We start from the raw sequence: 22,079 nt of genomic DNA, 5'->3' as shown, positions 1-22,079 counted from the left end.
TCCGCTAGATCCTAGGACAGGGGCATGCTCATTGTGATCGTGAAAGATCCACTCTGACATTATTAATAATACCCCCTATGATGGAGGTCTGGGCTTCCCAGGTGGCGCTAGTGGTAAGGAACCCGCCTGCCAATGCAGGAGACGTAAGAGATGCAAGTTTGATCCCTGGGTCGGGAAGATCTCCTGGAGGAGGGCATGGCAACCCTTTCCAGTATTCTTGCCTGGAGAATCCCATGGACAGAGGAGCCTGGCAGGCTACAGTCCATAGGGTAGCAAAGAATCTGACACGACTGAGTAATTAACACACATATTGGAGTATACCTGATTAACAATGTTGTGATGGTTTTACGTGGACGGCAAAGGGACTCAGCCATACATATACATGTATTCATTCTTCCCCAAACACCCCTCCCATCCAGGCTGCCACATAACACTGAGCAGAATTCCATGTGCTCTACACAGTAGGTCCTTGTTGATTATATAAAAGTGTGTTAATCACTCAGTCGTGTCCGATTCTTTGCAACCCCACCAGCGGGGTGCATTTGTTACAAGTGATGAACCTGCACTGACACATCACAATCAACCGTAGACCATAGTTTATACTTGGGGTTCACCCTTGGTGTTAAATACTCTGTGAGTTTGGATAAATGTATAATAATGACATGCATCTACCGTTATGGTATCATACAGAGTATTGCCACTGCCCAAACAACTCTCTGTGCTCTGACTTTTCATCCCTTGCCACCTCCATCCCCAGCCCCGGACAGACCCCAGCAACCACTGACCTTTTTACAGTCTCTGCAGTTTAGCCCTTTCCTGAATATCAAACAGTTGGAACCATACGGTACGCAGCCTTTCCAAACTGGCTTCTTCCACTTAACAACATGCGCTTAAGTTTCCTCCATGTCTTTCTGTGGTTTGATAGCTCATTTCTTTTTATTACTGAATAATATCCCATTGTCTGAACATCCCACAGTTTATTTATCCATTCCCCTACTGAAGGATGTCTGGGTTGCTTCCAAGTTTTGGCAATTATTAATAAAGCGGCTATAAATGTACATGGGCAGTTTCTTGTGTGCACATAAGGTTTTAACTCCTCTGGGTAAATACCAAAAGACCGGCGTGCCAGATTGTGTGTGCCTGTGTGCGTGGTCGCTTAGTCGTGGCCGACTCTTTCGCAACCATTTGGACTGTAGCCCACCAGGCTCCTCTGTCCACGGGATTCTCCAGGCAAGAGTACTGGAGTGGGTTGCTGTGCTCTCCTCCAGGGGATCTTCCCAACCCACGGATCAAACCAGTGTAAATACCAAGAGACTTTGGCACCAGACCAGTTGCCCATACATTTTAAAGCTCCACAGGTGAGTCTTGTGCACATCTTAGTGAAACTCCTGTAGGGAAACAGGCAAGACAGTTTGCTCCAGGACTCAGACACCCAGTGTTCAGGTTCCCTGAGGGTCTGGGACCACGCGGAGGAGAGGCAGTGTGCCGAGGGACCCCTGGGCGGAGTGCACCCGCCCTCCTTCTGCATCTCCAGCTCCTCTCAAGGTGCTGGGCCCGGAAAGGAAGGGCAGTGCACATCTACCACTTGATTCCAGTGAGCCCAGGAGTAGAGGGCCACCAGGAAGCCGAGTGGGCAAGCCAGAAGGCCCTCTCTTCCCGCAGCAGGGCACAGCTGGCAAAGCAAATTGTTCTCAAAGGCTGATATTTTGAATCAAAAGGGAAGGCTTGCAACATGCATATTTACAAATGTCCTTCTTTTAGTGTGAAAGGTTGCCATGGAGACCTGTGACTGTGACACTGATTTATGGCTTAAGAGCACCTCAGTGTCCTCCATTCAGTCAGGTAGACTGCTGGGCCCAGGTTCCAAGCAGCTCCTGCTCAAGCTGGGGGTGGGATGGGAGGTGGGGAGAATCCCTCAACCTGGAAATGTTACCAGGGCGGAAGATGCAACCTTCTCTTTCAAAATGGCTAATTAGGCAAGCAAGCAGCATCTGTCTCCCTGAGATCAGACCCTCTTTATTTCAAAGCCTTCACATATGTGAGCCACCCAACGCCGATCTGGCTTTGGCGGGCAGGACTTGGCCTTGGGCGCACTGCCTCTCTGTTCCCGCTCCAGATTCCAGACTGGCAGGAGGAGCTCCCAGGCCTTCGTCCAGTGCCCGGAGCCGCTTCTGACCACAGCCCAGTTAACAAGACAGTGGGCACAACTGCTACTTCACCGGGCGCGCCCATGGTGCTCATGATTGCACATCCAGATGAGTGAATCTTCTTTAAACCGTGAAGACCTATATCAAGCTCCACCTGAACTCCATCTTCTTCTTTTTTTTATCATTAAGAACTGAGACTTTTTATTGTAGTAAAATATACATAGTATAAAATTTAGCATTTTAACTGTTTTTAAGTGTACAGTTCAGTGGCCCTAAATACATTCACATCGCTGTGCAACCATCACCATTATCATCTCCAGAATTTGTTCATCATTGTCGTGAAAGTGTCAGCCACTCAGTCGTATCCGACTCTTTGTGACCCCGTGGACTGTAGCCTGCCAGGCTCCTCTGACCATGGGATTCTCCAGGCAAGAATACTGGAGTGGGTTGCCATGCCCTCCTCCAGGAGATCTTCCCAACCCAGGGATCAAACCCAGGTCTCCTACATTTCAGGCAGATTCTTTACCATCTGAGCCACCAGGGAATCCTCAACATAACATTAAACACTAACTCCCCATTTGCCCCCTTCCCAGCCACTGAAAACAATTATTCTACTTCCTGCCTCAATGAGTTTGACTATTCCAGGTCCCTCATATAAGTACAATCATACAATATTTGTCCTTTTGTGTCCTCCTCGTGTCACTTAGTATGATGTCTTCAAGTGAACTGTGTCTTCTGAAACTCGGATGCCGAAGACAGAAGCAATAGTGAAAATGGAACAGAGTGGAATGGTATCAAGGAAGAAATATTTCCTGAACTCTGATGCTGGAGTGTCTGCTTTCAGAGAAGTGGCGGGGTCCTTGAGCGAGCCTGAGTGGCAATGTGGAGCAAGCCTCAAATCAGGGTATCAGGTCACCAGCTGCAGTACAGGTTTCTGGAGGATGAGAACTGGGTTCTTTATTTTGCTCATAAGGACCGTTTCATACAGGAGACAGAGTGGTCCGTGCACTTGGTAACCTATGGTTCAGACTCAGGTCAGCTTCTTCCCTTCTGAGACTGTGATCCTGGTGTTCCAGTGTCCTTGATGGCTCACCATCTCCTTCCACAGAGCATCCTCTGCTCTCAGGGGGTGTGGGCTGCTTCTGGGACATAGCGGGAAACTGCTAAGTGGCCGCCCAAGTCTATTAATGCCCTCCCGGTCTATTAATGCCTGATGTTTTTGAAGTGCTGTGCAAGAATTCCTCTTGCTCTCCATCCAAAAACAGAAATTACAGTAGATTAAGAGGTTTGTGGGTTGAGAATTAGTATGAACACTGAACTTTTCCAAAGAGGATTGACAGAAGACAAGTGCCTGGAAAGACTACTTAACCCAGCACCCCGCTACCCTTCCCTAATTGATGTTCTAATCTGGTCAGAGTGCTTTCTTTGATGAAGCCCCAAACTGTGGCTCAGGAGGACTGGAAAGCTCACTGAAGTGTCTTCAAAGAAGCTTCCCCGTTGTGGATGAGAAACGCGGACCTTCTCGGGCAATGAAGACCAACGAGGAGAGGATGCCCTGGGGTAGGGGGATGCAATGCAGAAGACAGCTGCCGCTTATTCTTCATTTAATTTAGAATAGAATAAGGCAAGTGCTAACTGAATAAAACAGGGGCCAGTGGAAATGCTTTTAAAAGGTGGCCCACAGTGGTCAGCCCTGGCCGCACGCCTGCACACTGGGTAGAGAGGTGCTGCCATCAGCGCACCTCATTTCCTATTTCCTAGAAGGTTGCTCTGTCCCAGCGTCAGCTTGTAATGTAATGTCCCTGAGTTAGCTGATAACTCATTGTCATTTCCTTTCCCCTAATGGCAGCCATCTTTTGATGCTAAGCAGCACTTTTCCAGGGAATTCCTTATTGCCCTGTGCCCACAGCCAACTCCAATCCCACTGGTGGTACCTGGTCATGGCCCTGATGGAGCCCACCAGTCTGAGCTGCTGTCTTGTGGGAGGACTGGGGAGGGGGGTGAGTGGTCAGTGTAGGGGAGAGTAACCACAAGGGCTCAGCACTCTGATGGGCATGAAGTCAGATCTAGGCTCCACTACCTGCTAGTGTGTGACCGTCTAAATCTCTGCTTCCTGTCTATGAAGTGGGAAATGCAATAATTCTTATTTCATGGTAAAGATCAAAGACACTACCAACCATGTAGGGAGTGATTAACACGGTTCTGGCTTTACTGTAATGTTAATATAAATGTGAGAGTTGGGCCATAAAGAAAGCTGAGCACCAAAGAATTGAGACTTTTGAACTGTGGTGTTAGAGAAGACTCTTGAGAGTCCCTTGGACTGCAAGGAGATCAAACCAGTCAATCCTAAACGAAATCAACCTTGAATATTCACTGGAAGGACTGATGCTGAAGCTCCAATAGTTGGCCGCCTGATGAGAAGAGCCCATTCATTGGAAAAGCACCTGATGCTGGGAAAGATTAAAGGCAGGAGGAGAAGGGGACGACAGAGGATGAGATGGTTGGATGGCATCACTGACTCAATGGACATGAGTTTGAGTAAACTCCAGGAGATGGTGATGGACAGGGAAGCCTGACATGCTGCAGTCCATGGGGTCACCAAGAGTCAGACACAATTTAGCAACTGAACAATACTATTAATGAAAATAAGAATAAAGAGGAGAGGAAGAAGGAGAAGATGAAAAAGAGAAAGAAGAAGAAAAGGAGGAAGAAGAAGCGGGAGAGGAGGAGAGGAAGAAGCAGCTTGGTTTTCAGGAGCACAGAACTGGATTAGCCAAAATTTGTAATTCGTGAGATCCTGGCGCCATTGGTACTTCTCTGTTCCTTGCCCCTTCCTCCCCAACTCAGAGCTCCCATGTTTATCTACCATATTTATCCTTTCCCTTTTTTCTACTGTTGCTATTGTATCACATATATTTTCACCCCCAACAGCAGATTGCTCAGTTTGATTTTGTTTTTGAACTTTGTGAGAAGAGTATCCTCTAGGTGGTTTCTGGGGCTTGCTCTTCTCATCAGTGTTATCCACCAATGTTATTACCAGTGTTACCAACATTCACCTAGGTTGACACATGTAACTGTGGTTCATTCAGTTTCTGTTGCTGTATGACACTCTGAAATGTAAATACAGCAGTCTATATATATTCATGAAGAAGGCATGGCAACCCACTCCAGTGGGTTGCCCGGAGAAGCCCATGGACAGAGGAGCCTGGTGGGCTATGGTCCACAGGATCCAAAAAGTCGAACACAATTGAAGCCACTTAACAGCAGCAGCGTGTATACTCATTTTCCTATTCTTGGGCATTCTGGGCTTTTTTAAAAAAAATTAAATGGCTTAATTGAAATATAATTCACATACCATACAAGTCACCTATCTAGAAGGTACAATTTAATGGCTTTTTAGTTTATTCACAGAGTTGTATAACCATCACAACAGTCAATTTTAGAACATTTGCATCACCCTAAGGAGACGCCTTGTATATCCATTAGCAGTCACTCACCAGTTTCTCCAATCCTTCTAGTCCCTGGCAACCACTGACTTACTTTGTCTCTATAGACTGGCCTGTCTGAACATTTCATATAAATGGAGTCATAATTTGTGACTAGCTTCCTTCACTTGGCAAAATCTTTTCAAGATTTATCCACATTTGTAGTGTGTATCAGGGTTTCATTTTATTCCCCAAAAATATTCCACATTTTATTTATCTATTCATTAGTTTGTGGCATTTGGGTTATTTGTTTATAGTTTTATTTTGCTCTTACTAACAGTGTTATTATGAACATCAAACATTATTTCCCAGGCACACATGCAAGAGTTTCTCAGGAGTATATTCTTGGGGTAGATGGCTTGAAATGTAAGGAAGGCAGATGTTCAACAATACAGGAGAAGGCCAAATTGCTTCCCAGATGTTTTAACAATTTACACTCCCACCAGCAAAATTGAAGATACCGTGGACCCACATATTTACTACTATTTTGCCAAGGGGAAAAATTCTAGTTTTTGAAAAGGTTGTTATTTTATGCTATTTTTTATTTTATTATATTTTATTTGTGTATTTTGTTCTAATTTTATATTACTTTATTTTTTAGCAATCAAACCACAGCTCTGCATTTGACTCACTGTCTGATAACAAGGTTCTAATAGAAGTTCAGGCAGAAAGAGCTAGGTACCCTTATCTCCTTCCGTAATTATCAGTTCTCCTCTGTAATTGTTCTAGCCTCTGCTTGCTGACCAAGGATGCTGATGCTACTGTTGATAATGCTCAGATGGGTTCTATGCTCTGTCTACGGGCTGGTCCCCGAGACCCACTCTGCCTCCCCCCAGACAGAAAGCAGAGAGATGTCCTGAATCCTGGTCTTATATAACAATCCCCTCCAAGCCCCCACCACACACACACATACACAGAAACATGTTCATCTCCTGGTCCCCTGGCTGCATCCAGACAGGAGGATGATAGCACAGGAAGCCCATTCATCAACTTCCAACCCAGAGAGGAAACCCTGCTCTCGGCTTGCAAAGGCTCTTTCCATGGAGCTGACAGAGGAGGGAACTCTTCTCGCTTCTCCATCTTGCCCATCAAATTAAGTGACAATGAACGGGGCTCTCATTCCCATGCACTGAATTCTCTCCAGAATCTCTTTTTATTTATGTCCTATCTTTCCCATTAATTAAATTTTAGTAACATTTTTTTCTCTCCAGAGGTTTCCACCATATGGATGCATCACAGTTTCTTTATCCACTCATCTTCTGATGGACATTTGGTCTGTTTTCACTTTGCTGTTCTTATTGTTGTTCAGTCGTTAAGTTGTATCCAACTGTGCAACCCCATAGACTGCAACACGCCAGGCTTCAGTGTCCTTCACTATCCCCCAGAGTTCGCTCAAACTCAAGTCTGTGGAGTCGGTGATGCCATCCAACCATCTCATCCTCTGTCGTCCCCTTCTCCTCCCACCTTCAATCTTTCCCAGCATCAGGGTCTTTTCCAGTGAATCAGTTCTTTGTATCAGGTAGCCAAATTATTGGAGCTTCAGCTTCAGCATCAGTCCTTCCAGTGAATATTCCACTTTTGGCTATTACTCATAAAGCTAATCTAAACATCCGTGCTCCAGAATGTGCATGGACGTGATTTCATTTCTCTTGGGCAAATTGAATGCCATGCCTTTGTCATATGGTTTTCATTATTTCAGGTGGTAAAATAAATCTGGTCTACATTATTCCATCTTGGCCAGAAGCCTGTTTGAGTGTTTTTCAGAGCACGTGCTTTTAAGTTAAGTAAATCAAAGATAGGTTAACTTGGCTCTTATGCTGAACATTTAAAAAATTTTTACATTTGTATTTCATCTTTTTCTCCCTTTGAATTGAATCCCTCTCCTTCCCACGCAAGGATATTCGGTTATTGTCCTTGCAGAGGATCGGGGTTGTTCTCCTTGGAGCAGCAGTCTTCAGCTTCAGGGGTTTTAGAGTGGGGGGTGAGAGGTGAGGTATGCCAGGCTGGAAGCTTCAGGCAGGGCTCCCTGGACCTCCCTGCTAGACCATGTTGGACCCCTGCTGGATGCGGAGTTGTAGTCCCCACGAAGCCAGCTCTGAGCCTGGGCTGGGGTAGCCTCACTTCTGACCTCATAAAACTTTTATTTTGTGAGACTGTTCTGAATACATAAGCACATACTTGAAGGTAAAGAAAATACCTAGGGTTTACTAATGGGCCTAGCAATTGACTGTGTGTGTGTGTGTGTGTGTGTGTGTGTGAGTTGCCCAGTCATGTCTGACTCTCTGCAACCCTGTGGACTATAGCCCGCCAGGCTCCTCTGTCTATGGTATTTTCCAGGCAAGAGTACTGGAATGGGTTGCCATTTTCTACTCCAGGGAATCTTCCCAATCCAGGGATCAAACCCAAGTCTCCTGTGTCTCTAGCATTGGCAGGAGGATTCTTTTAAACTAGCACCACCTAGGAGGGCCCTAGTTCACTGACCAGGGATCAAACCTGGGCCCTTTGTATTGGGAGCACTGAGTCTAAGCACTGGATCACCAGGAAAGTCCCAAGAGACATTTATTCTGGATGTTGATTCTTCTCAATGTCAAGAAGAGAGTTTTAAAAGCCTCCTGCCCTGCTCTTCCTCAAAGACAGGCCCACCATGACTGCCTGAAAAGTCAGTATGCTGTTTGTCTTTTGGGGACAGAATGCTGGGCTCCCCAAAGGGATGGCCTTGCTGTGGTCCCATCATGCTTTGTGTCCAGGCCTGTGCAAATAATGCTATTTACTCGGTGATGGAATTGACCTTGCTAAGGACGGCCAAGCAGGACCTGCATGCATATGGACATTCATTCATTCATTCCACAGGTGCACGCCAGGTACCAACTACAGCCTTGGGACTCTGTGCTAATAGGTACTGGGCGTCTAGCAATGAACAGGACATGGCTCTTATCCTCGTGGGATCTAATCTAGCGCACAGAACAGACAGCTGAAGGCTAACATGTGAGGTGTGTTCTGGCAATGAACATCGAGATGCTGCGGGGGTGGGAGGGAAGGCAGATGTTCTAGGAGGATCTCAGCGCCAGGGCGGGCAGAGAGCCTGTCCAGGAAAGCTGCGACGGGTGGTGGTGGGGTTCCAGACAGAAAGGCGGCACGCAGAGGGTCAAGAGGGGAGAGTAATGCGGTGTCCCGAACAGGGTGGAGGACGGCTCGGGGAGCCCAGCGGCTGCATACAGGCGTGGGCAGGCCGGTAGAGAGCTGGCATCCAAGGGTCTTGACAGCTGGTGGCACAGGCCCACTCGCTCCAGCGAGAGCAGGAGGGGGGACCCTTGGAGAATCAGGAAATGGGGCTGAGGTAGCCAAAGTAAAGGTCTGGTTACGGGGATACATGATAGGAGGATATGGTAAGGCCAAGCCAGAGCCTAGAATCAAAGGACGAGGGCCAAGCGTGGCCGATAGGAATGGGGCTGCTTTCACGTTGAGCCTGAAGCTCCTGAAACCATTCCTGACACAGCCTGAATTGGCTATAGAGCCTAGGCCTGCCTGAGACTGCAGATAGAGAGCAGAAATCACCTCTGTGCCGATGGTGGCCGAGATGGTGAGGTTCTGCTTCACAACCGCCTGGGAAAGGGCTCCCCCCACCCCAGTCCCACCGTGGTTTGGTGGTTAGGGATTCTTCTTGCAACGCAGGGGACATGAGTTCGATCCCTGGTCAGGGAACTAAGGTTCCACATGCCACAGAGCAACTAAGTCCGCCAAACTAGAGAAACCGTGTGCCACAACAGAGATGCCGCATACATACCACAACTAAAACACGGTGCGGCCAAAAAAATAAATGACTGTTTTCTTAAAAAAAGAAAGAATGCCAAGCCCTGGTAGATCTTGAATGAACTGGTCTGAGACAGGGCCTGGGCACTGGTGTTTTTAAATTCACCATGAAATAATTCCAACCTTGGGATCAATCATTTCTCCAGGGATCTTGGGTTCTTTTCAGCAGAGAGAAGTATTAAGAAACTGACCTCTGGGTGATCACCGCACTCACCACGACTAAAGTCTCATTCTTCCCAGGCTCTGGTAGTGTTCAGAATTAAAACACGCTCACATGCGTACACACATACACACACATCCATGGATGTCTATTTTAAATGCATTCACACCAACACCTTCAATTTCCATCCCATACCCCAAGGGTCTTTCTGACATTCCTTTTCTCTGTATTTTCGAGTCCCTGTTACACAGCCTAGCCAACTGACACCAAAAGTTAACCATCACATACTTCGTCTCGTTTTTTTTCCCCTATTTAGCTAAGTGTGAAAGCTTTTTAAGAGGTGAAGTCACATCCTGGGTGGTTGTTTTTTTTGATTAACTGAAACGTAGCAGGCGATTGAATTGCAGGAGGCTCTGACAGTCCCATATATCAACCTAACATTCCATAAACCATCGGGGTGACGGCCGTTTGTAAAGCCTATAATATGAGGCATAACTGAATGATAATTTGGAATCCCACTCTTGCATTTTGTACATCTCAAGCATTTTAAATTATTTATTTTCTACTTCCAAGCTATTTTTTAGTACAATTGCTTTTTGAAGAAAACGGCCCCCATTCAGAATGGGGTGCCATCTGCAATCTCTTTTTGTAGAGGTAGCATAATTTTCTCCCTAATAACTGTATTAGTTTCTGTGACAAATTGGGGACTTGTCAGTATGTGATATGCATGACATTAAGTCATGAATTAGTGGGGCTTTAGGGCAAACAACTTGTCAACATTTGAAAATGCTGGTGGTTAATAGCTCTTTTTAAGGAAAAATTTTCTTCAAAGTTAAACTAGAAAGTGGGACAATTATTTGGAAAAGAATTACAACTATGTGGCTTCTTGGTTTATTACTTGCAGTATGAATTATTAATACATGTGTTTTGTTCACAATATCTCTACTTTTGCTGTTCAGTCACCCAGTTGTGTCCAACTCTTTGCGACCCCATGGACTGCAGGACAGCAGCCCTCCCTGTCCCTCACCATCTCCTGATGTTTGACCAAGTTCATGTCCATTGCATCGGTGATGCCATCCAGCCATCTCATCTTCTGATGCCCTCTTTGCCTTCTGCCTTCAGTCTTTCCCAGCATCAGGAACTTTTCTAGGGAGTCAACTGTTCGCATATTAATATGTGTATTTTGTTCACAATATCTCTATAGTGATCATCTAACCAAAAAACAGTGGAATTGCAATTAAGAAAGAAAAAAGGTAGCCCCCAGAATGAATCGTTTCTTTAGGGGAGGGAAGACCTTCCTGCTTAAAGCAATTAGAGAATTCAAGGAAAAAAAGGAGTAACTGAGTGCAAAATAGATGCTATGAAAGTGAGAGGGTACAGGATGCTGTGGAAGTGGCCAGAGGCCTTGCAGCTTCATAAGGACCCCCAGAGGAGGTAGAACTTCATTGAGGATTTGAACAAAGGATGAGAAGCTTGGTGCAGGCTCAGATTGGAAGGCAGGCATCCCAGCAGGGTTAACAGCACAGACATAGGCCCAGGAAGAAGAGTGGTGGGTGGATGGTGTGGGGCTGTGAAACAGCTGCTTGAGTGGGGAAATCAGATGCAGGGGCCACTATGGGCAGGGCCAACCCACTGAGAAGGAACTTGCCCAGGTGGTATGAGGATGCCAGGCTCCGGGGAGGCCTGTTGGTGGTGTTGTTTAGTCACTCAGTCATGTCTGACCCTGTGGACTGCAGCCTGCTAGGTTCCTCTGTCCATGGGATTCTCCAGGCAAGATTCCTGGAGTGGGTTGCCATTTCCTCCTCCAGGGGATCTTCCCGGCCCAGGGATCAAACCTATGTCTCCTGCATTGGCAGACGGATTCTTTACCACTGAGCCACCTAGGAAGCTCCCTGGGGAGGCCTGATCCCACCCAGATCAATCCCATTTCACCTGGTTTCCATGTCTCCACTGGTAAAGATCTTCCATTCTTCCCGAGAATCCAATGAAACTGCCAACAGTCCTTGTAGGAGGGAACTCTGCTAATACTGACCACAACTTTTCCAGAAGAGGCCTCAGGGCGTTCTTAGGGTGGAGGTGGAGCCAGGATGAGAGAAAGCAGAAAATTTCAATTTCCCGGAGCCTGTGTTGCTTGACTGCTTTGATGATGGGTTGGCAATGGGAACCATTTGAGGCTTTAAGGTGGAAAGAGAGCAATGAAGTGAACTGTGATTAAAAACTACAGCCCAACCCACAACCAGAGGAACCAAGACAGGAGATGAGAGCCAGCCACTCTGTGCAGACTATTCCAGTTCGAGTTATAGGACCTGAGGAATGGGAGGGCTTCCAAAAATACTCATTCACTATGAATGACCAAGAGACCAGTTTAGGGTAGGTGGACCAGGAAGCAGGCAATTTGACCAAAAGGATCTTTTCAGTCTACAACCATGCTGTGCAATTTTTTTTTTTTTTTAGGTCCAACCCCTTTTGAGGGTCTGATCAGGTGTATGGGTTCCCCTCCCCTGAAAAATGCGGTTTTGTGAATATAAACAATTTTAGAGAATTTAGAGCCTGCCTTCCACCTCCTCCAGGGAACAATCCATGAAACCCTCCTCTTAATCATCATATAGCTAAAGGCATGTTTTAAGGAAGACGGATCTTTCTATATGATTCCCCCAAGGGAAATACTGGGACAAGGAGATGGATTTGGGCCTTATATGCATGTTCCAGGTATCAAAGAATCTGCCTGCAATGCAGGAGACAGAGGTTCAATCCCTGGATCAGAAAGATCCCTGGAGAAGGAAATGGAAACCCATGCCAGTATTCTTGCGTGAGAATCCCATTGACAGAGGAGCCTGGTGGGCTGCAGTCCATGGGGTCACAAAGAGTTGGACACGACTGAGCGTGCACGTATGCGTGTACCCATGATAGGTGTTAATGGCCCTGAGACACTTACAGGAAAGAGGGTTTCCTAGGACTAGCATGGCTGGAAACCTATCATCAGTCATTCTCCGGCCTTCCCAAGGGCATATAGGGTTCCTGGGGTTTTCATGGTGTTCTTAGTCCTGCCATGTCTCTTGAATGGCAGCTAGGCTGCCCCGGAAGCTGGTCCTCAGGTGAGGGGGGGTGGATACTCACCCACCCAGCATCCAGTCTGGTTAGAGAGATTCTTCAAAGGCTGTCTGCCTGCCTGGCAGCTCCACCCACACTGAAACAGACTCAGACCTAGGGGAGCCTCGCCTGGATATTTTACAGCTGACCCACCGAAGGATGTGCCCCACTCAGAGGGGATACCTTGAGGGGTCGGGTCCCTGGAGAACTTGAAGCCCACCATCCCCTTCCCCCATCCCTGAATATCCAACTGTCTCCTTCCAGGTTGGAAATTCCCACTTCAACTTTCTCTGTCCCATTCCTTTCCCTTCCGGAAAAATCCAGCTGACTTGTAGTAGGAGTCTGGGTTCTGCAGAGAAACCGATGTATCTGATTTATTACAAGGAACTGGTTCCTGCGGCAGGAGAGGCTGAGCCCCAGGGTCTGCCAGCTGGAGGCCCAGGAGGGCCCATGTGCAGTTGCAGTCCAAGTTCAAAGGTAGAAGACCATTGTCCCAGCTGAAGGGCAGTGCAGCAGAGAGAACGAATTCTACCTTACCCAGCCTTTGGTTTTGCTCGGGCCAGATCTGGGTGGATGACCCCGCCTTACTCTGACTATTGATTTAAATGTCCTGGGCTTCCCTGGTGGCTCAGATAGTAAAGAATCCGCCTGCAGTGCTGGAGACCTGAGCTGAATCTCTGGGAGGATCCCCTGGAGAAGGGAATGGAAACCCACTCCAGTATTCTTGCCTGGAGAAACTTATGGACAAACAAGCCTGGAGAGCTACACTCCATAGGCTCACAAAGAGTTGGACATGACTGAGCAACTTTCACTTACTTACTTACTTCATCCAGACACTCCCTCACAGACACACCCCAAATAATATTTAACCACACACCTAGGTACCCCAGGACCCAGTCAAGTTGACGCAGAAAATCAACCACCACAGGCCTCTTCAAAGTCTGTGTGTGTGAATTACCAAAAAAGAGAGAGATCGCTTTAGTTGTAAAAGTCTGAAGCGGTCTGAACAAAGTTCAAGGTACATTCTCAAGAGGTTACTGTGCCATATCAGACTGTTAATAAATCCCCTGCTAGTTAGGAAACAAGTCAGGTCACTAGAGAAGTCCCCTAGGAGGAAATGGAGGGAGGGGTGACACTCCCTCCCAAAAGGGATTGTTAGAGATTTCCAGAGCAATCCCCAGACCCAGATGTCCTCTGAATCCCAGTTGTGCAGATCCTGATGCTAGGAAAGACTGAGGACAGGAGAAGTGGGCAACAGAGGACGAGATGGTTGGATGGCATCACTGACTCAGTGGATATGAGTTTGAGCAAGCTCTCAGAGATGGTAAAGGACAGGGAAACCTGGCATGCTGCAGCCCATGGGATCGCAGAGTCAGATACAACTTAGAGACTGACCAACAGCAACAGTAGTTTGCTCTGTTAATAAATCCGGGAGTGTGGAGGGAGAATAAAGATATGGGGCTAGGAAAAGAAAAAAAGGAAATTATTTAGCCATCGAACTAATGAGGAATATTTACCTTGTAGTCTTTCCCTGCTAACTAAAATGCCTTTCAAATAGTGAAATATTAATAAATTCAATCGAGTGGAAAACCCTAATCTGGGCCATCAACCTCTCGTCTGCTTCCTGTTCCGGGAACCAGGATCCTGGGGTAAGGAGCAACAGCCTCCGGGAGTCTCACTTGGCTGCACAGGGAACTCACCTGAGAGTGAAAGGCAGACTGATTCCAGAAGTATTCTGTCAATGTTCTATTTATTGCTACTGAAACTGTACTGTGGTTACATGGAAGAATGGCCCTGTTTGTAGGAAGTGCGCACTGAGGTGTTTAGGGGGAAAGGGACAGGTTGTAGCTCACTTTCAAATGGTTCAGAAAAAAAACCTTTTAATATTACATGTGTATCTGGGTCGAGGGAGAGAGCGAGAGGGGGGGAGGAGAGAAATAACAAAGCAAAAAGGTTAAAATGTTCAGAAGTATAAAGGACACGTGGGTATTCTTTTTAGTATGTGTTAGTCTTGAAACTTTTCATAAATTATTTCCAAATAAAAGTTTAAAAGAATCTTGATCCTAATTCCCTGGTTTCACTGCCCCCGCCCAAGAGGTTCTGGTTTCATTTGTCTGGAGTTTTCATAGTCCCAGGTGACTGCAGGACGCCAGGCTCCCAGGCGCCTGCCCCTCGCTCTCCAGGCTCCTGTTGCTTTGAACCTTTCTTAATCGGAGCTGCCCAGCATCTCAGCTCAGGGCTGCTGGGAGCCGGTCAAGAGGAGGACTTGTTTAGAAGCAAGCATGCTCTTTAGAGATGGGGCTACATGGACAGTGGGCAGTGCAGCTGCTGAATATTTATCTCCTTCCCATTTCCTGCAGGCCTGACAAATCGTTGGGGACTGCTGCCACTTTCAACGACTCAGCTGTTTGGGCTGCTTTCATCAGAAGTGGCCTGTTTGCTAGAAAGCCCTCACTAGAGGTCACGGGGGAGGGGGTGGTGCGTGGTGATTACTTATCACTTGGAAGGCTGATGGGGTGGGGCCTGCAGGCTGGGGGACGGGAGGGGACAGGGCTTAAAGGGACAGGCTTTTGTTCTCCTGGACCTCATATCTTGACCTGGGGACAGAGCTCAGGTGGCAACTTGAGAGGAAGACCCGGGGGAATCCGAGCTCCAACTGCATGCTTTAGTTGACAGTGGACGGCTCCCTCTTGCCACTTTCAATTATCAGAAATGCAGCCTCCTCCCATCTGTCTGTCACTTTCCATCACCCATCCCTGGAGAGCAGGGTCATGCCTCTGTGAGGTGAGAAGGACAGGGTCTGGGAAAGCCTAACCAGAATCTTCCTTGGGGCCACAGAAGCCCTTAGAGGCAGCTCACCTGGAGCTCATTAACTCCTCTTAAAATCATGGTGCAGCTGAGCCGATGCCCGTGCTGTGTGTAGTCCACTCAGGCCCGCCAGATCTTCACTGGCACTGTGTCCTTCTCACCTTCTCAGTTCTGCATTTTTGTGATTTGATTTTTGTGTCTCCTTGGGCTCAGAGGCCGTATTTTTATTGGGCTGAATGATTCTGCTCTGTAACCTGGAGCAGGTTCTAGGCCCTGGCAGGTGGCCGGTTAGGTTCCTAGAGGTGGAGGGGTGCAGGGGGGACTCACCAGAGCAAGAATAAAAGGGTCTGAGTGGCAGGAGGCGGAGTATGGTACCCTGTCCTCAGTAGCTGCTCCACAGTTCTAGATGCGTCTTTAACCCAGTTTTGTGTCAGGGTTTAATGGTCAGTTCTCAATCTTCCTCACACGTGTGCAACGTTGCTGGAGGTGGGTGCTAAGCCTTGTTTGCAGTTTCTTTTTTTTTTTTTGTAAGATTTTTTTAAAAATGTGGACCATTTTAAAAGTCTTTATTAAATCTGTTACAGTATTGCTCCTGTTTGGTTTTTTCTGCCAGGAGGCATGTGGATCTTAGCTCCTGACGAGGGATCGAACCTGCACCCACTGCATCGGAAGGCAAAGTCTTATCCATTGGACTGCCAGGGAAGTACCCTGTTCCCAGTTTCTTGACAGGTGACATGGACAGCTGGTAGACAGGCAAAGCATTTAAGGGTTTTTGCCTCTTTACATAAAAAAAATTAAAAACGACCTTCAAGGGTAATAAACTTTTAACAGATTTGGGGCTTTTGTGCTTACCAAATGACCTTCTTTCACTCTCCGTCAGGCTCCACTCAAAAGCAGGCTGTGTACACACTCCCTGCCTCAAGTTCTGGTGTTAAGGACCAGAGAGGGGACCGTTCCTTCAACGGGGTGAGCAATGTACCCAGTGGGATTCCTGGGACATGATAAGGGTGGGGGAGGCACCAGAGGAGCCTTGTCAGTCTCAGGGTCATCTCTGAAGATTGAGAAGCTATTTTATGAGGACTATTTTATGTCCCAATGCCTTTTGGCACTGGGTCACACCTACCTTGTGATGTGGTGTCTACTACCTCCGTGCAAGTCGGCGAGTCTAAAGCTCTATCAGGACAGGGGCAAAGAGCATTTTTCTTTTTTTCTAACCTTACAGTGCTCAGAAAAGCATTGGGCCTATAACAGCCACTCAATAAAATAAGTAGAAAATAATCATTTGCTGGATTGCATCACCCTGAATGCCTCTCTGATCATTTGTAGAGCTTTGCAGTCAAGTGTCAGAGCAAGAGGTAGGGACTCATAACCACCTTGGCTTGCCAAGAGTAGGACAGAGGAAAAAGACAAGAGAACATTTTTTTTTCTTGCTCTGAGATTAGCCCTGAGTAGCTGCAGTCATTGGTTTGTGGTTGACTTACGCACCATCTGTTGAAAAAAAAAATCCCCATCTTGCATCATTGCTCCAAGTCTCTTGTGACTGTGCTTCCTTTCTTCTCAGTTCAGTTCAGTTCAGTCTCTCAGTTGTGTCCGACTCTTTGCAACCCCATGAACCGCAGCATGCCAGGCCTCCCTGTCCATCACCCACTCCTGGAGTCCACCCAAACCCATGTCCATTGAGTCGGTGATGCCATCCAACCATCTCATCCTCTGTCATCCCCTTCTCCTCCTGCTCTCAATCTTCCCAGCATCATGGTCTTTTCAAATGAGTCAGCTCTTTGCATCAGATGACCAAAGTATTGGAGTTTCAGCTTCAGCATCAGTCCTTCCAATGAACACCCAGGACTGATCTCCTCTAGGATGGGCTGGTTGGATCTCCTTGCAGTCCAAGGGACTCTCAAGAGTCTTCTCCAACACCACAGATCAAAAGCATCAATTCTTCGGTGCTCAGCTTTCTTTATAGTCCAACTCTCACATCTATACATGACCACTGGAAAAACCATAGCCTTGACTAGACAGACCTTTGTTGGCAAAGTAATGTCTCTGCTTTTTAATATGCTGTCTAGGTTGGTCATAACTTTCTTTCCAACTTTTCCAACTTTTCCTTCCTTTTAATTTCATGGCTGCAATCACCATCTGCACTGATTTTGGAGCCCCCCAAAAAAAGCCTGCCACTTTTTCCACTGTTTCCCCATCTATTTGCCATGAAGTGATGGGACCGGATGCCATGATCTTAGTTTTCTGAATGTTGAGCTTTAAGCCAACTTTTTCACTCTCCTCTTTTACCTTCATCAAGAAGTTCTTTAGTTATTCTTCACTTTCTGCCATAAGGGTGGTGTCATCTGTATACCTGAGGTTATTGATATTTCTCCCAGCAATCTTGATTCCGGCTTGTGCTTCCTCCAGCCCAGCATTTCTCATGATGTACTCTGCATATAAGTTAAATAAGCAGAGTGACAATATATAGCCTTGATGTACTCCTTTTCCTATTTGGAACCAGTCTGTTGTTCCATGTACAGTTAACTGTTGCTTCCTGACTTGCATATAGGTTTCTCAAGAGACAGGTCAGGTGGTCTGGTATTCCTATCTCTTTCAGTATTTCCCACAGTTCATTGTGATCCACACAGTCAAAGGCTTTGGCACAGTCAATAAAGCAGAAATAGGTGTTTTTTTGGAACTCTCTTGCTTTTTTGATGATCCAGTGGATATTTGCAATTTGATCTCTGGTTTCTCTGCCTTTTCTAAAACCAGCCTGAACATCAGGAAGTTTACGGTTCACATATTGCTGAAGCCTGGCTTGGAGAATGTTGAGCATTACTTTATTAGCGTGTGAGATGAGTGCAATCGTGTGGGTTTGAGCATTCTTTGGCATTGCCTTTCTTTGGGATTGGAATGAAAACTGACCTTTCCCAGTCCTGTGGCTACTGATGAGTTTTCCAAATTTGCTGACATATTGAGTGCAGCACTTTCACAGCATCATCTTTTAGGATTTGAAATAGCTCAACTGGAATTTCATCACCTCCACCAACTTTGTTCGTAATGATGATTCCTAAGGCCCAACTGACTTCACATTCCAGGATGTCTGGCTCTTGCTGAGTGTGAGTGATCACACCTTCATGATTATCTGGGTCATGAAGATCTTTTTTGTACAGTTCTGTGTATTCTTGCCACCTCTTCTTAATATCTTCTGCTTCTGTTAGGTCCCTACCATTTCTGTCCTTTATTGAGCCCATCTTTGCATGGGAACATGAAATGTTCCCTTGGTATCTCTAATTTTCTTGAAGAGATCTCTAGTCTTTCCCATTCTGTTGTTTTCCTCTATTTCTTTGCATTGATTGCTAAGGAAGCCTTTCTTGTCTCTCCTGGCTATTCTTTGGAACTCTGCATTCAAATGGGTATCTTTCCTTTTCTCCTTTGCTTTTCGCTTCTCTTCTTTTCACAGTTATTTGTTAGGCCTCCTCAGACAGCCATTTTGCTTTTTTGCATTTCTTTTTCTTGGGGATGGTCTTGCTCCCTGTCTCCTGTACAATGTCACGAACCTCTGTCCATAGTTCATCAGGCACTCTGTCTATCAGATCTAGTCCCTTAAGTCTATTTCTCACTTCCACTGTATAGTCATAAGGGATTTGATTAAGTCATACCTGGTTCTTTCTTCTGGAGGGCTCTTATTCTGACACGGCTAATAGTCTAGACTCAACTCTTGGAAGCAGCCCAGTATTTCTTGGACCTGTCTGGAGGGTGGAGTGTGACCCTCTCACACGCTTCTCCAAGAAGATGCATCTGTTGTTACACATCTAATATCTAACTACATGTCTGTTTAGTGGAAGATCAGTCTACCCCATGATGGCCTCCACTCACCACAATGGACTGGAATGGCTAAAGCAGAGCTGCCTCAAAGGAATGGGCACGGTTGGAGGAACAGTCTTAATAAAACTTCCTTCTCCCAGTTATTTCCCCATGGTGCTGAAACCTGAGCCTGGTTTGATCTTGCTTTTCCTGCTATTGATTTTTTTTTTCTTTTTTTGCTTAGCAGTGTCTGGGTTAGAGAGAATCCAAACTCATTGAAGACTAGGTTCTTCATCTGTCCGGTTTGCTCCTCACTGGCTGAAACATCACTTTGGGGGAAATCTCACCAGGACAATAGATCCACTGTTATCGAACTTTCTCCACTCCATCATTCTCCTGTGATATACTGGAGTGGTTAGCAATGAAGAAACTGACTTTTCCCATATGGAAACCTAAGATGCTGGTCCCCAACCCAGAAGGAACAGGAAGGAGCAGAGTGAAATTTTAACCCGCAGACAGTTTGCATCTCAGTTCTCCAGCAGCAAGCACATGGCGTGTTGTGCCTGATAAAATCACAGCCTTGTAACTCCTTCTCTCAGGAGCACAGGATGGTTTGCCAACATGATCCTATCCATCTTTACAATGTTTATGGATGGCAGGAAGGGGGCTCTGGCACCTCTCCTCTCCATGAACTCCTCCAGCCCCCGTGCAGAGGGGTGGTGAGCTGCCGAAGAACCCTCCTGCCACTGCAGCCCTTGGGCTAACCTTGACCAGTTGCCACCTTCATAAAAAGTACATTGTGGGGGTGGGAATAATTAGGTAATATTAAAATGCCTTGCTTTACCAATCCAGAAAGAGGAAATAAAGGATTTCCCAGGATTGCATCTCAGAGGGATTGACTATGTCATAGACACCAAATGCATCTCAGCTGTCGGCTCCTGTACTTAGGTCTCCTTTGCCCTCAGACTCCTCCAGCATTGATGCCTGCCATGTGTCAGGCAGCGTCCAGCTAGTGCCATTTACTCCATCACTGGCTGCCACCATCAGGGGTCCCCCAGGTCAACAACAAGGAAATGTTTATTTTCCATCAAATTTGAGCCAGAGTCTAGTGATTCTGAAAAATTCTAGTTCCTGGTTTTTAGTTTTTTTTTTTAGTTTCTCACTTCCTCCCCTCCTTTCTTATCCATGGTGCCCTTTCTTCCAGCCTTTTCTTGTTTTAATTGACCTTCAAGTTCTGCTGGGTTTTCTCTTCTCTTCGCTTTCTTCTCAATTCCTTTCTGTCTCTCTAATCATCTCATTGCCATTCTTGTCCAAGGATATGAGTGAAGAACAGAATTCTTTAAGAAGACTACCCAATTTACATTCAGATTTTTGACAACGTGGCAGCAGCAATCCTTTCAAATCTCTCCTTATTTGCTGATCTGTTCAAAACTGCTGACGAGCAAGCAGGTAGCAGGTACAGAGAGTATGTGTCTGCCTCTGGATGTCTGATAGTCAGAACCATTTCTCTTTATAACAATGGATTTGGTGAAGTCAAGTATGAATAGTATTTGATTGTAATCATTTTTACTTTTTTGACATGAAAAAGTGGCTAAAGCTTAGATAGAATCTTCTCAGATTTACTCAGGGTGGGTAATTTTCCTGGGCAGGATGTTTTTTATGTTTATACCGATGACCCTTGAACAACACAGGTTTGAACTGCAAGGGTCCACTTATACATGGATTGTTTTCAATAGTAAATGCTACGTCAATCCATGGTCCACGACTGGTTACACAGTCCATGGTTGGTTGAATCTTCGGATGCAGAAGGAACCGTAGATAGGGATGACTGTAAATTATACATGGATTACCCCCATGTTGTTCAAGAGTCAACCCAAACTTGTTAACATAATTTTGAATCAAAGGAAAAACAAATCACAGAAGTTTTTGAACAAAGCTCTTTTAAAAGTTGTTTCCTTTTACTGCATCTGCATATCTCAACTGGTCATTAAAAAAAAAAAAAAAACAACACTTTCCTTTTCTGTTTTACTGATACCAGGAACTCACCCCCAGGGCCATGACTCCCCCAGCCATAGAAGCAGTAAGAAAATTTCAGGAAGCAAGGGTCTTTCTGGCCTTGTTTTTGTACCCCAGCCCCAGCACGATGACTCACACAGAGTAGGAGTGTGATAAACATTTGATGAGTGAATTAGTGAACAAGTCAACTGAGGTTGCCATGGAAGGGGCTGGAATCAAGTGCTTTAGGGCCCAATTCTCCACTTAGAGCAGAAGAAAGGTTGGCTAGGGCAACAGGAGAAGACTAGAGAAAGCAGAAATCATGGTGATCTTGTCCAGTGACACAAACTTACCTACTATCCAGAAAAAAAACCAACACATTTCTGTGTAGTACATAAACATTTATAGTATCTTCTACTCTGTGCCAGACACTGTGCTAAACTCCAAGTGCACCAAAATAAATAGGACATGGTTCCTAGCCTCAAAGCGTTCTTGGTATAACAAGACAATGAATCACTTTTTTAAAATGTTATATTCCCACATATTAAATTTTGTACTGAAATGAATCAACGTTTTATATTTATCCAAAAAAAATCTGATGAACTAGTCCGTTTGAATTACCATTCTGTGTGTTTCTGTCTTCTCAATCTTTGCACTGGGTTAGCACAAGAACGACAGCTTATTCTCATAGACAGCACCCCGAGGAAACCCTCTATTTGGATGGAATCCATATTTCCTTCTTCTCTTTGTTCTCTCTTCATCCTTTGCATAGATCAGCATCATTTCTCCTCAGTTGCA

The sequence above is a fragment of the Odocoileus virginianus genome, chromosome 8, assembly GCF_023699985.2.
Source record: "Odocoileus virginianus isolate 20LAN1187 ecotype Illinois chromosome 8, Ovbor_1.2, whole genome shotgun sequence".
Lineage (NCBI taxonomy): Eukaryota > Metazoa > Chordata > Mammalia > Artiodactyla > Cervidae > Odocoileus > Odocoileus virginianus.
This window is presented reverse-complemented; position numbering follows the sequence as displayed.